This window comes from Mytilus galloprovincialis, chromosome 10 (genome assembly GCF_965363235.1).
Source record: "Mytilus galloprovincialis chromosome 10, xbMytGall1.hap1.1, whole genome shotgun sequence".
NCBI lineage: Eukaryota > Metazoa > Mollusca > Bivalvia > Mytilida > Mytilidae > Mytilus > Mytilus galloprovincialis.
In genome coordinates, this window is record NC_134847.1 from 14,066,827 (window position 1) to 14,082,020 (window position 15,194).

Consider the following 15,194-nt stretch of genomic DNA (forward strand, 5'->3'; position numbering starts at 1 on the left):
TGACTGATTTAGTCAGTTCTGCTGACAGTTCTACGGTTAGAACTGATTTGGACAGTTCTACCTAGAACTGATTTAGACAGTTCTACCCTAGAACTGATCCTGACAGTTCTACCTAGAACTGATTCTGACAGTTCTACTTAGAACAGTTCTAGGGTAGAATTGTTCTAGGTAGAACTGTTCAAGGACAGGTTAGAACAGTTCTATGACAGTTCTCCTGACAGTTCTAATGAGAGGTTAGAAGTGATCTCCACTGTATTTACAACCCCTTTGGCCATGTTATTAACTGAGAGCTAAACATAATTCATCATAAACATTACCGGAAGATGATTTCTCATGGTCCTTAATTTAGAGAACTGTGTGAATGATCGACACAAATCCGTTAACAGATATTAAAAAGCTGTTCAATATTTATCATCTGTTCACGAAATGTATGTTGATGTTCCTGCAGATATAGAGCATTAAAGAATATTGTTTCTGCATGTAAATACTACGAATGTCTTCTAAAAGAAATAGTAACAAATAAGCACTCAGGAAATCCCACATACAAAAACACAGCATTTGAAAGGATGACATTTTGACAAATAAAAAGTCCTTCATGGCTTCAATCACTAGTAGCACGATTTCAGTCTGAAACGGTCATTTTGGTCTGATCGTATCTTAATTGACTGGATTTACCGCTAGAGGAAACCGTCAAGACTTGTCAGATCGTTAAGTCTCCGTTCGGATCGATAGTCTCATTAGGTAAATTAGTCCGTTAAGGCATGTCAAGATATTTAAGACTGTATCGTCTAGCGAGCTGTTTAGATCTGTTAAGACCGTGTCAGACCGAAACAGATCAAAACTCAAAAATCAACATTCAAAAGTGTCAGACCATGTTTAGATCCGTTCAGTATGCCGGTATGATACCACGAGTTAGGACCTTCTGCTTGATTAGTGCATTTTAGATTAATTATATATTTATTTGAAGTTAAAGTATTATATCATGTATATCTCTCGAATAAATAATAATAAAAAAAAGTAATTAAAGATTAAATCCTCTGTTGATTCTTTATTTCTGTTGTTGTTTGTTTGGTAACTAATAAATTATTCGTCTATATATGTTGCTTATTTTCTAATAAATATTAGTTTATGTATTTATATTAGCTATAAAGTGCAAGGACGTATGGTAATTATATACACATGAACCCTTTGTAAACAACCAGACACAAGTTGTTTCCCTTTTCCTTTTTTCCTTTTTCGATATCCAAACTGAATTTTTTTTTCCTTAAAATTTTTTTTTTCAAATTTTTTCGGTTTCTTTTTCCTTATTCGATTTTCATTTCCTTATTCGGTTTCTTTTTCCGTTTTCCTTTATCATTTCCTTTTTCGGTTTCTATTTCCTTATTTGATTTTCATTTCCTTTTTTCATTTCTGTTTCCTTATTCGGTTTCTTTTTCCTTATTCGAAATTCATTTCCTTATTTGGTTTCTGTTTCTGTATTCGGTTTCTATTTCAATACGGTGGTCAGACGGTCCCGGATCCCAGAAAAATATTTAAGTGGGAAATAGCTTGTGTCAATCCTTTTCAAAGGTATTGACATAAGCTATTTCCCACTGAAATATTTCTTGGGGATCCAGGCCCGTCTGGCCACCACAGAGCTCGGTTCAAAGGTGACCCTTAACGTAATTTTCCGTATTAACCACACATTCGGTACTACTCGGCATATCCCTACATCAAAGTTCTGAACCGGACCTAGCTCATTTCAAAGGTATTGACCTAGGCTATTTTCCACTTAGATATTTTTCTGAGATCCGGGCCCGTCTGGCCACCACAGAGGTTCAAAGTTGCTCTTTAACATAAATACAATACCCAGAACCCAAGTTCCTTTTTAATCACGTGTGTATCTACATCTATTTGGTATAAGTTTTATATATTACAGAGTCTATTATTTCGTCAAATTTAGGACATTGAAAGACCGGGGGGTCTCAACATCATTTAAGCGGTCCTAAGCGGTAGGTTTTCACTGTACATTTCTTTTTTGGCTTTTCATAAGTATTTCTATTTATATTTCTAAATGTCACTGGAGTGATCGGTATTTGTTTTTGTTTTATATATCATATATTAAATTACATCTTTGATGAATCTTTGATGTCGTTTTATTGATAAAATTCTATACTACATCAAGGGATTGTATATTTAAAAGGAATGGAAACGTGGCCGACTTCAAAGACAATATTATGATGCATCTCTTTCTTCGACCGGGTGTTAATTACACCCCATCGCTCTAACTGGCTCATTACTTATATGGTAGAAGTTATCTAACGTGGTCATTTAATCTGACACTAGTTATCTAATTTGACAATGATATTTTTTTCTAGGCATGTTTCTGTAATAAAAAATATAATGAACTAAAATCCTTCTGAGGGCATTCTTTTTCAATTTGCTTGGTGTGAAATAAATCATAATTGTTTATTTTAGAAGATAATTCGAAATACATATATTTTATTGTAGAGTAATGGTACCTACATTGTGCAAGTTGCGTTGTGCAGTATGAACGTGGTATAGTAGGTGATAAATCATGAAACCAAAAATAAATTAATCCAAGAAAAAAATATAACAATACAACCACATGCAAAGTTACCTATAAAAAAACTTTTTATTCTAGTTTTTTTTATCTTGATATTTCATGAAGGTATGTCACAATCAGATGATATTGGACATTTTACGAGTTTTAAATAGTTTTCATGCAAAATAAAGGAAATTTTAAAAATGTAGCTAAATGACTTTTCAATTGTGAAATATGACTGATAAAGAAAGAAGTTAATGTTCCAATTTGCAGGTATAATATTTCATGTATCAATGATAAGCTAATTTGTGTCTTACATACTTAAGATGTTAAAAATAAATAACGCCGAGCTCACCTGTTAATTAATGCCAAATTATGCAGAGATGCAATAAATTTTCTAATTAGAAACAGTTAAAACTTTCCCACATTCGCATTTTATGTATTTTAACACCAAATGAATACTTTTGCGACCTATAGACTACTGCTCTGCGAGAAAAAGGAAAGAACAGTTTTGTTGTTGCGTATGGTAATTTGCGGCAACGCTTAATAATGGCAAACTGCATTACCAAACAACGATTTAGTATAAAAAAAAAAGTATTTACAAAAAAATAAATGAATAACATCGTACATGTCGTATATAAAAAGCCACAATCAATCCCAATCGTAAGTCTTTGTATATATTTCTTGTCTGTTATTTCCAACTTCGTCCGTGTCGAACTTGACTGAACAAAATGGCGTCAATGTGAACTATAAACATGGGATTTTGAAAAATCATAGCAAATTCGTTTTTATCACCATTTTCATAAAACCAACACTATTTGATAGAAAAAAGATTAAGCTTTAAAATTGTATGTCAATGTCACATCTATTTCAAGCAGTTATTTAACTCATTCCAAAATACAAAGTGTCGATGTATTCATTGACGCACAACTTCAAATTTTCAACATGTTTCGAAATAAAATAATTTACATAGTACCAATTATATTTAGCATTCGTAATTTAAACCAAACTGTAGGAAAATATTTCTTCTTTAAAGTGATATCTCATTTTCTCACTTTTTTCATTCTACTTTTCAATATTATAAAGAAATCGTAGTGCACTCCCAGATTGATAGACATATTTTGACAGAATAATGAAACTCAAAACAGAAATTTCGAAAAATCGTAGAAAATTCAGAAAAGTAACAAGAAACTTTAAAAAGAGCTTAACGATAGAATAGGGTTTCAGTTTCGTAATGATATCAACTGTTTTGTTTTGTGCTTTGTAGTTGTCGAATTTTTAGAAAAAATCAAAACACCGTATATTTTGTTTTGTAATCCGGATGAAACTCCCTCAAGTTTCAAGACAGAGGTCTATTCTAATGAGAATTTACTCAATACAATATTACAAACATATGTTTAATGAGGCATTAAAATGATACCTAAGGCCTTTCCTTTTTCAAGGAATAAAAGTTTATTCTTAATTTCGGCTTTATCTTTCATTTATATCGTCTCAAGCAAGATGACCCCGTGAATTTAAAGACCGATCTATATGACAGGAAATGGACCACCGTCATGATTTTTTATATTATTCATCATACTTCCGCCTGAGCCAGACATGGATTATAGCTCTGCGGGTGCTCTGCGGGTATCCCGATTGATCTCGAGCCGCGTTTTAAATATACAATTCCTTGACTACATAAAGACAAATATTCAACTTATATAAGGGCTTAAATTCGAGGTCAACGAGAATTAACGACAGCTTGAAGGGGTCATAAAACGATTTGCAGTAGTCTATTCCATTATTGAAATTAAGCTTTTTCTCAATGTTCACGCGTATTTCGATATTAAGTCCGTCGGTACTCCTCTAATATGCGTTGCGGAACATATTGACTATAAACCTTTTTTTCCATTCTTAATAAGCATTCGAGTGAGGTATAAGCTAAGGTTTATCTGTACTTACGGGCTGAAGGGTCACAGCAGTCCATTTCATTATTCAAAATATCCATTTCATTATTAAAAATTTGCTATTTCTTAATTTTTACGCGTATCTTTGTATTTAGGCCTCCGCAATCCAGCTAATTGTCATTGCGGCACATCGTTTATTCTCAATGTATTCCTCTATCAATAAGCTTTAATTTGGTGTATATTTTTTTTCCTGAATTAGGAGCTGACGGGTTGTAGCAGTCCGTTCCTTTCCTCCAAATAAGCTAGTTCTCAATGTTCACGCGTATTTCGATATTAATATATAAAAAAGAAGATGCGGTATGATTGCCAATGAGACAACTATCCACAAACGACCAAAAAGACACAGACAGTATCAACTATAGGTCACCGTACGGCCTTCAACAATGAGCAAAGCCCATACCGCATAGTCAGCTATAATAGGCCCCGATTAGACAATGTAAAACAATGCAAACGAGAAAACTAACGGCCTTAATTATGTAAAAAAATGAACGAAAAACAAATATGTAACACATAAACAAACGACAACCACTGAATTACAGGCTCCTGACTTGGGACAGGCACATACTTAAATGTCCGTCGGTACTCCTCTAATATGCGTTGCGAAACATATTGACTATATACCTTTTGTTCCATTCTAAGTAAGTTTTCGAATGAGGTATAAGGTTTATCTGCAATAACGGGCTGAAGGGTCACAGCAGTCCATTCCATTATTCAAAGTATCCATTTCATTATTCAAAATTGGCTATTTCTTAATTTTTCACTCGTGTTTTGGTATTTAGGTCCACCGTAACCCCTCTAATGGTCATTGCTGCACAATCAACTTGTTATATCTTTAATCAGAGGATGAAAAATAGCAATGGTCCAGGGGAAATAAAAAAAGACAACGTAGAGTATTTTGATATATATGTTTTGGTATTAAGGTTGTCCATACATGGAATGTGTAAGGCGTTCATTATCATTGAACTAGTATATATTTGTTTTCATTCCATTGAACTTTAAATCGGAGGACCTACCGTGTATTGTATTGAATACTTTAGTTTCACAAAATTCCATACAAACACTGTACATTGCAGCTCATCTGTATCCTCCACCAATGAATTGTCCATTAGATTGACAAATATGTACGCAGCAAAAGATGGTCTTTAGGAATACTACGAAACTGTGAACTCGCATTGTTGTATTATTCATTTGTGGATTCTAGACGAAAAAAAATTCTGGATAATTTCAAATTTCGATCTTTTTTTTTTGCATAACTAATGAATTCCAAATTTCCAATATATAAGTAAAATAACTAGGACGACGTTGACAGCATTTTATACAGTGTGGAATGAGTATAAGACCATATTGACAATAATAAGACAACGTAAAGGAATAGGTCGATGTTGACAATATTCAGGCAAAGTGAATTGAATAGAGCGATGTTAACAATGCAAACAAAGCAATCAAAAGATAGCAAATTGACATTGCCCTTTTTAGCTTGTTGTTCGGTGTTTGCCAAGGCTCCGTGTTGAAGGCCGTACATTGGCATATAATGGTTTACTTTTCAAAATTGTTATTTGGATGGAGAGTTGTCTCATTGACACTCACACCACATCTTCCTATATCTATTCAAACCAGTCGAAGAGAAAATTTACTACACCCCGGCAAAATCTGAAAGCAACGAGCAAACAAGCAACAGTTTTCAATACAATACATATAAAACTAAGGACTGAGCAACGCAAACCCCACCAAAAGCCGGAGAAGTACCTGCTGCATTATTCAAATACGGAGATAGATGAGAATAATCCTTTACAGATTTTGTGTTCCATAAATTCATCTATTAGTGGATTGACAAATAAGAAAAAGTCGCTTAGAGTGTAATTTTCGGATTTTTTTTTCATTTTAAAATACGGGAACCCTTATTATAAATTCCAAAATGAAGATATCATCCAAAAATTCCCATCAGATGAAAGAGTGTTGTATTAGTTTTTATTTGACATCAAACTTTAATATCATATGAACATATAAATTGAGTAAATTAAACGATTTTCAAATGTATGTAACATTTTTTTTAAAATCTTACCGTCTGTCATTTCTTATACATATCACCAAAACTTAATGCTCACAAAAAATAGTTGAACAACCAATACCTAAGAAGTATTGATATATAAAATTTTGATAGAAGATACAAATCAATTTTTACAAGTATTTTCATAAAACTCGATCATCACATAGCAGTATTACTACTCAATTTTCACCTCAGGAAGTCATGTAACGTTCCCCGTCCTATCTTCCACTGTCATATGGAATGCAATGAAATAATTGTGCATTTTCTTAAGTTTAGAAAAAAGAATATACATGTGTATCAATAGTTGTGTCTGTGTGCTTGAATAAGTAAAGATGCTAAGGTTTAATAATGTCTGAGGTGCTTTTATTCTTGTTTTTCGAAAATACTAATTTTAAACCACATTGGAACACATCTGAAAGTTTGTTGTCCGTGCTAATTCTATTAAATAAGAACGAACAAAGTAGCTTATATCGTGTTTTTAAGCCTTTACATGTCAAGATTTAAACTTTTCAAGCATTTGAATTAGTTAGAAGAAAAAAACATGCGTGTAACGAGGAATCAACTTTCGTTAAACAAGCTTCATGACATTAACATGACTGATAAAATTGTCTAGTCATACAACAAACTAAGCAATTAAGGCATGTCGAGTTATTTAAGCGTGCCGATATTGTTTTAAATGACACAAATTATCAGGCAGGCCATCCAGCGGTGGGTTTAATTTTCATAAATAACTTCTGGGACAAGCTGCTTCAATATTCAGCATGCACTGTTAACTACTTGATGAAATTAGAAATAATTTGCTTTTGATGCTTGAAATTAATCGGGGCATGATGTTGCTTTTCAAATATTAATAGAAAGTCTACATGATGATCTGTTTGCGAAAGAAAGAAAAAATAAACATGTTTGTTGTTGTATAGTTTGCTAGTTACATTTGTTTACAGATATTGCATTTTGCCAAAAAAAATTGTGAAAAGCTGTTTACGATCGTTTGAAATTTCAAATTATTTCTATCTTTACAATGTATTCCAACCTCTCTGCTAAATATTTTGCCTGGTTAGTAGATGATAATTATTTTCAAATGGATAATGATTACAATGCACTCTCATTTGATAGTCAACAAAACTGTATACTTTAGCTGAGTGTGTGATATTCCTTTATGAAAAACCAGTACACTCCTGAGCAGATAGATGTTATTGGCATTGTCAAAAGTGATTATGTAAAATGGTACAACAGTTATTGAGATTTGGCCAATGAATGCCTTAGAACCATAATCCAAAAAATATGTGGTATGGTTGCCAATTAGACAAAACGCCACAAAAAGACAACAAATAGCACATACATTTACAACACCGTCCAGCCTTCAACAAAAAGCAAAGCCCTTATCGCATAGTCTGCAATAAAGGGTCCGAATTGACAACTAAAAACAATTCAAACGAGAAAAACACCGGCCTAATTAATGTACAAAATAATAAACGAACAACAAAAATGTAACAGCAACAAATTAAAATGACAACCACTGAATAACAGGCTCCTGACTTCTGTCAGCCACATACAGAGTGTGGCGAGGTTAAACATGTCAGCGGACGCCCAACCCTCCTTTATATCGGACATTGGTGTATATAAAAAGAAGATGTGGTATGATTGGCAATGGAGCAAATCCTATACCACATAGTCAGCTAAAATGATTTTGTTTGCAAGAACATGACGAAATATATCTTGCAGTATCTTTCAAAATCTATAGATTTTTTATAGGATCTGTAAGTGACTGAAGAGGCAGATATAAGAATTATTCTGCCGCCTTTTTATTGCCAATGAACAGATATTGAAAAGACTTCCAGGGGTTTCATCATATCAAAATCATGACAGTTATGTTTTATTTCTACTAAGGTTTTCTTCAGATGTCAAACATGATGAATTATGATTTTAGACTTGAGGCGATTCTTCAACCAAAGCCACAAGACAGTGTTTACCTATTCACGAGATAAGCAACTTTTTAAACGTTATTGGACCCTTAATGTATGGCACACCAACAGCAGGTCACACTCTTACAGGATGCGACACGTCTTTTCTAATCGAAATTGGCAAAAGAAGACAATTACAAAGGATCGGGGAAAACAAGCCTGTATCAAAATTTGTCGTTCTAGCTGGTTCCTATATTGACAAATATGTTGCAGTGAAAATCAATTCACCGCAGATCAAAATGACCCCAGAAGCAATGGTCAATCAGTACAAGGTTATCTGAATAAACTCATGAGTATTGTCGGCGCCATACAATGACATCCACATGTTTTCTAGTATTCCGTTACCTTTTCAAATTGATGTGCATATTGATGTCTACATAATACATAGGCAGCAACTTTTGAAACGTAATATCCCTATGAAACTGTGTTTGTATTTCACATATATATCGGGCTTTCAAGTCTGCTACATATTCCATTGTTTATATATATATATATATATATATATAAGAAGACGTGGTATGAGTTTCAATGAGACAACTCTCCATCCAGGTCATTATTTGTAAAAGTTAACCATTATAGGTCAAAGTACGGTCTTTAGAACGAGCCTTGGCTCACACCAAACAGTAAGGGCTCCAAACAAATACTAGTGTCAAACCAGTGCAACGGTCTAATCTATGTATATATATATATATATATATATACATGTATATCTTTATATATAAACGAGTCTAAATTGAAAACTACGTTCAAACCTATGATTGCGTTGGATAAAAACCTCAATTTTTATACGTGTGCATGTAAAACAAATTTCGTTGTAGAAGGGTCTAAATACAGCACAAACAACATTTTCCAAAAGACCAACAAAGTGAAAAAGTATATTTAAACAAAACGCATTTGACTAACAGGTCGAACAATTGATGTTCTTTAACCCTGCTGACTGCCATTGGCGATTGCCAAATAAAATTGATCACAAGATGTAACAAAATGGATCTTAATATAAATTTCATACTATAAAGTTGTGGCCACGATGTTATGCCACAACCATAAGGTGTCAATATGTATATTTTTTTTGTACACGAGATCCGGATTTCGACATTAAATGTCTCTTCAGTGATGTTAGGGATCGAAACGGTATTTGGAAGGCCATATAAAATGTACCCTCATTTTTAGATAGACTCTTGAATTTTAAGAGTCAATATAGGATGAACGGATCATATAAACCGGATATATATATATTGATAAAGATTGGTAGAAGATTATTTCTCAAAGCAGGAAGAAACTCCTGCACCCGGGGTCGTCCATCAGCTGGCCCCATAACAAATATCTATACTAGTACAGTGATAATGGATCACTATCCCTATGTCAAACTTTTTGTCGCAGGCTCGACAAAAAAATAGAATCTATTTGCTTGAAAATATATTTTTTAGCAATGATCAGCTTAACATGTGAAAAACACAGATGAAACCCCCACTTGCATATTATGTAAAGTTATAAAGGGACATAACTGAAGAGTTCATGTAAGTGACGCTTACAAATTTGTACTTGATCTGAGTTTTTTGGTAAGAAGTATTTATGTTTCATAACAACTTTAGGATGTACAGACATGCATATGTACGGACAAGGGTAAATCTGCTTAATGCCCCCTCAGCTATGACTGGGGCATAAAAAATATACAAGTAAATGTGGCACAATTTGATTCCATTTACTGGTGCAATTAATACCATCTGAAAAATAGAGAGTGGCACAATCAATACCTTTTCAAAACTATAATTAGTTTAACATGAAAATTTATATTTATAAATTAACTAGCTTTTCCATTCCCAATAATATTGGAATCAACTCTTTTCTTCCATCTTTTGATAAAAAATTGCATTCTTTACTGTATGTTACTTCTGCTCTCCACTCTTTTGTCCTATTTTTGGTCTTTAAATATTCAAAGTATTCCTTTTTAGTTTTTAGAGAAACAAATGTTACCTGAAAATATATATTTACAAAATATATCATGCCCAACATCCACAATATGATGACAGTCAATATCAAAAACATCATGTACTGCATATTTGTAACACTCACTAATTTGTTCGTCCTCTTCACTGCGCGACCCAAAAACACTCATTACTTCTGCACATTTATCTTTTTTGTCTATGAAATGTACATATCCATTTGTAAATTAAGAAATAATTCCTTCATGTCATGCTCTATGCCCATTTTAACATGGGTAGGCATTATATTTGTCGATATTTTACACTGAGCGTTCTATGTTGTAAATTCCCGGAACACATCATTGTCAATAACACCTTAAAACATCTAGACAATCACAAAATACTTACCAACTGTCAGCATGGTTTTAGAGCAAGACGAAGCTGTGAAACCCAACTCGTCACGCATTGTCATGAGCTTGCATCAGCTCTAGACAGAGGAGAGCAGATTGATATGGTTATCCTTGATTTCTCTAAGGCCTGCATGTGATCGTGTCCCACATAAACGGCTGCTAAACAAACTACAGCATTATGGAGTTACAGGACAAACACATAAGTGGATTCAATCGTTCTTAGCCAAACGTACCCAACAAGACATCGTTGAGGGAGAATCTTCAGAGAAAGTTCCTGTGGTCAGCGGAGTCCCCCAAGGGACTATTCTTGGACCGTTACTATTCCTCCTATTCATCAACGACTTACCTGACAACATAACATTCAACACACAACTATTTGCAGACGATTGTATAGTATACAGAATGATAACATCTACTGCTGATACTAATGTACTACAAGAAGATCTTTACAAACTTGCAGAATGGGAAAAAACCTGGGGCATGGACTTTCACCAACAGAAGTGTAGTGTACAGTCTACCACTAGATCACGTTCACCAATAATACACTCATACACGCTTAAGGGACAAGTGCTAGAAAGATAAAAAAAAAAGTACCAAATACCTTGGCGTCGACATTGAATCAGACCTCTCCTGGAAACAACACATCAATAGAGTAACAAAAAAAGCGAACAGCATGCTAGGATTCCTAAAACGCAACATAAGAACATACAACAGCGAAACCAAGACAAATGCATATGTTGCAACTTAGACTACTGCGCCAAGAACAGTGACAGTTTTGAAATCACTACCAGCAACTATAGCTGAGGCTCCCTCCTTGGTGTCTTTCAAGAGGGAGCTTTCAACACTTTCTATCTAATCTGTGCACTCCCCCATTTGCCAAGTAAGTCAAATGATGGACTGGAGCTGTGCCGGCGGGGATTATTTTCCCTGGTACCGCCACGGAAGCCGGATTGGTTCAGGCCAGATGATCGAAAAGCAAATGAACCCCCCCCCCCCCTGTTTTATACATTGCTTTATTATATTTTTTTTTACTTTATACTCGCTTGTATATTCTTTGGTTATCTCTCAAAATTACTCTTTTTCTTGCGCCCACCGAAAGCGTTGAGTATTGGTCAAGTTTGACAGATCAACGTAGAATGTAGATGTAGATGTAGATGTAAATGAATTGCATTTCAGTCTCAAAGTTTACATATTTATTTGAATTAAGATTAAGACATATTGTGTTCTGCTATTTAACAATTAATATGGCAAAAGAGAATGGAGTTCAACATAAGCAGAGACATATACACATTGTGTATATATGTCTCTGACATAAGTCATCAAACTTATAAGGCTTTATTATCATATGTATCATGTGTATGGTCAATTCACAAAATGTATCTTACAAATGTGAATGCACTATCAGGTAAGTAAATATTATCTACCTATAAATTATTTAACATTTTCATTAACATGTCTTACTATTGCCCTGTGTACGCATGCAGTGCGAAAACTAGTGACAAAATATCGGAAGACAAAATATTACTTCCACTGCAAACACAAAATCAAAGGAAAGGATTAAGGTTCTGATGGAGAGTGTTTTAATATTAATCAACTGTTAGTTCTTATCGGTCTTAAAAGGGTTTTAAAATGTAGAAAATAACGCAAACTACTCAAGTTTTCTTGTTTATCCATGAATAATCTATACATAATTATACAGAAATCAAAAAACATTAAAACACTTTCCTGTTGGCCGATAGTATCGCCAGATAAGACCCTAAAAATGAGACGCCATACCTTAGAGGCTGACCATGTGACTGTGACATTGGGTCACCGGTGCCATATTTGGATCTTAAATCGGGACGTCATACCCTATTTTTTTTTTTGGTAAGCCTGTAACTTTGAACGATATCGTCGCTAGCTAATACGATGAAGATTTAAACACAGTCTTTTTTTTTAAATTTCAGCGAGGAATATTCAGACATTCGAGCAGTGCGCATGGTACAACCAGTGTGCAACGAAGGTAGTTTCAAATGGTATAATGTTTATAGAGGAGCTCTCCGTATTAACTTTAAACCAATTTTCCTTAAGTTGGTGATTTCCTGTTGTGTTTCATTTGTATGCAGAAAATGTAAGAGTTCAGATTTCACAAGAACTTCCAAATAAGTCTACATACAGTGTTAACTTTGAACGACCAGAGGCTAAAAGCGACTACTAGCAGTAGACGGCAGAACTAATGAGACATGTATTATGTCCTCTGGGAAAAGTATTCATTTATTTCTAGAACCAGAAAGAACTGTAGAGTCTGTTGGGTTTAGTTTTGTTGACATACAATTCGTAATGGAAAGAAACAATGCAGATCACTAGACATAAGCTAGCGAACAATAACCCGAATATCTGATGACAATAAATAAAGTGGTGTTACAATACAATTCTTCTATGATATTTGTATGCGTTTGGAAAAGAAAAAAAAAACCGACTGATTTGGAGCGACATGTATTTTTTTGTTAATTTACAGAAGACATAAATGCTGATAACCATTATACACAGTTTTCTTCATTTGTCTAAGAACTAGTTCATTTTTTGTCGAGCCTGTGACTTTTGTCACAGAAAGCTCGGCATTGGGATAGTGATCCGAATACAGCGGCGACGACGGCGTTAGCTAACTTCCTAAAAGCTTTATAATCTAGAAGGTGGACAGGAAGACCTGGATATGCTTCATACTTTGTATAAAGATGCCTCATGTTACGAACTTTCCGTCAGTCACATGTTCAATGTCCTTGACCTCATTTTCAAGGTTCAGTGACTACTTGAAAAAAGATTTTTTGTAATATTAAATTCTCTCTTATTATAAGTAATAGGATAACTATATTTTGTAAGTGCGTACCTTACAAGGTCCTCATGACCGTCAGACAGTTTTCACTTGACCTCAACCTCATTCTATGGATCAGTGCACAAGGTTAAGTTTTGGTGGTCAAGTCCATATCTCAAGATTCTATAAGCAATAGGTCTAGTATATTCGGTGTAAGGAAGGAATGTAAGGTGTACATGTCCAACTGGCAGGTGTAATCATTCCTTGACCTCATTTTCATGGTTCAGTGGTCAAAGTTATTTTTGGAGTTTTTGTCTATTTTTCCAATACTAAATGCAATAAGGCAACTGTATTTGGTGTATGGAAATCTTTTATGATCTATATGTCAGTTGGGCAGATTTAATTTGACCTTGACATCATTTTCACGGTTCATTGCTAAGTATTTATGTTTTGGTCTGTTTTTCTTAATTTATAAGCAATAGGTCAACTATATTTGTTGTAAGGAAGAATTGTTAGCTGTACAAGTCTGTCTGGCATGGTTCATCTGACCGTGATAAAACATTCATAGGCCGGAGAGAACTACGGACTATCAATAGGAAAACAAGCAATCAATCCTAACTATATAAGTATTGATCCGAGAACACTTGCCATGTGCAGAAGATAGACTTGTAGATGACATACTAAACGTGTATGTGTGGTATGGGCTTGGTTTTGAACGTTTATAAGGTTAATAACAATACAATTATGTACAATGTATTGTGGCAAAAAACTTTTCTAGTGTATTCTAGACACTGTACAGAGCACTGCTATTGTATGTACTATACCGGTATGTAAGACTATGTACAGATTACATGTGTTTTTGAATTGTCATTTTCAGGGCTTTTTATAGGGGACTATGTGGTATGGGTTTTGCTCATTGTTGAAGGCCGTACAGTGACCTATAGTTGTTAATTTCTGTGTCATTTGGTCTCGTGTGGTGAGTTGTCTCATTGGCATTATTGTACCACATCTTCTTTTTTATATTGTGGTTGAAAATGTACAATACCAGTTTGCATGAGTTGTCCAGTGCACTATCATACTTGTAAATGTACTACACCGGTATACAGGACATTGTATAGTACCTTACTGTGGTGGTAGATTTACTTATATAAGTCAAGATGTGGATGTTTTGTACCAGTATGCAGATCAAAGTACAGACCAATTGAATATACATACACCCAGGCCCAATGAACACAAATGTGTTACAAAAACGTATGTACACATCAATTGTACCAAATATCTTTCTTACTATACAGCATTGTTTTTGCTCATTTTTGAAGACAGTTCATTTTCCATGTATTTGTTTAAATCTTCTTCAATCGGACTTGAATACTGTAAATCCAGAAATTATTGCATGCATTTATTGAGATTTTGACCTAACAAACAAAACTAAGAGAAAATTGTTGTGAATACAGGAAAAGCTTCATTCAAATATGTCAGATTTCTGAAAGGGAATTCTTGTTATTGCAATTTTCAACTGGTCGCATCATTCACAACAATAAACACCTCCACATTATTTCTGAATTTACAGCA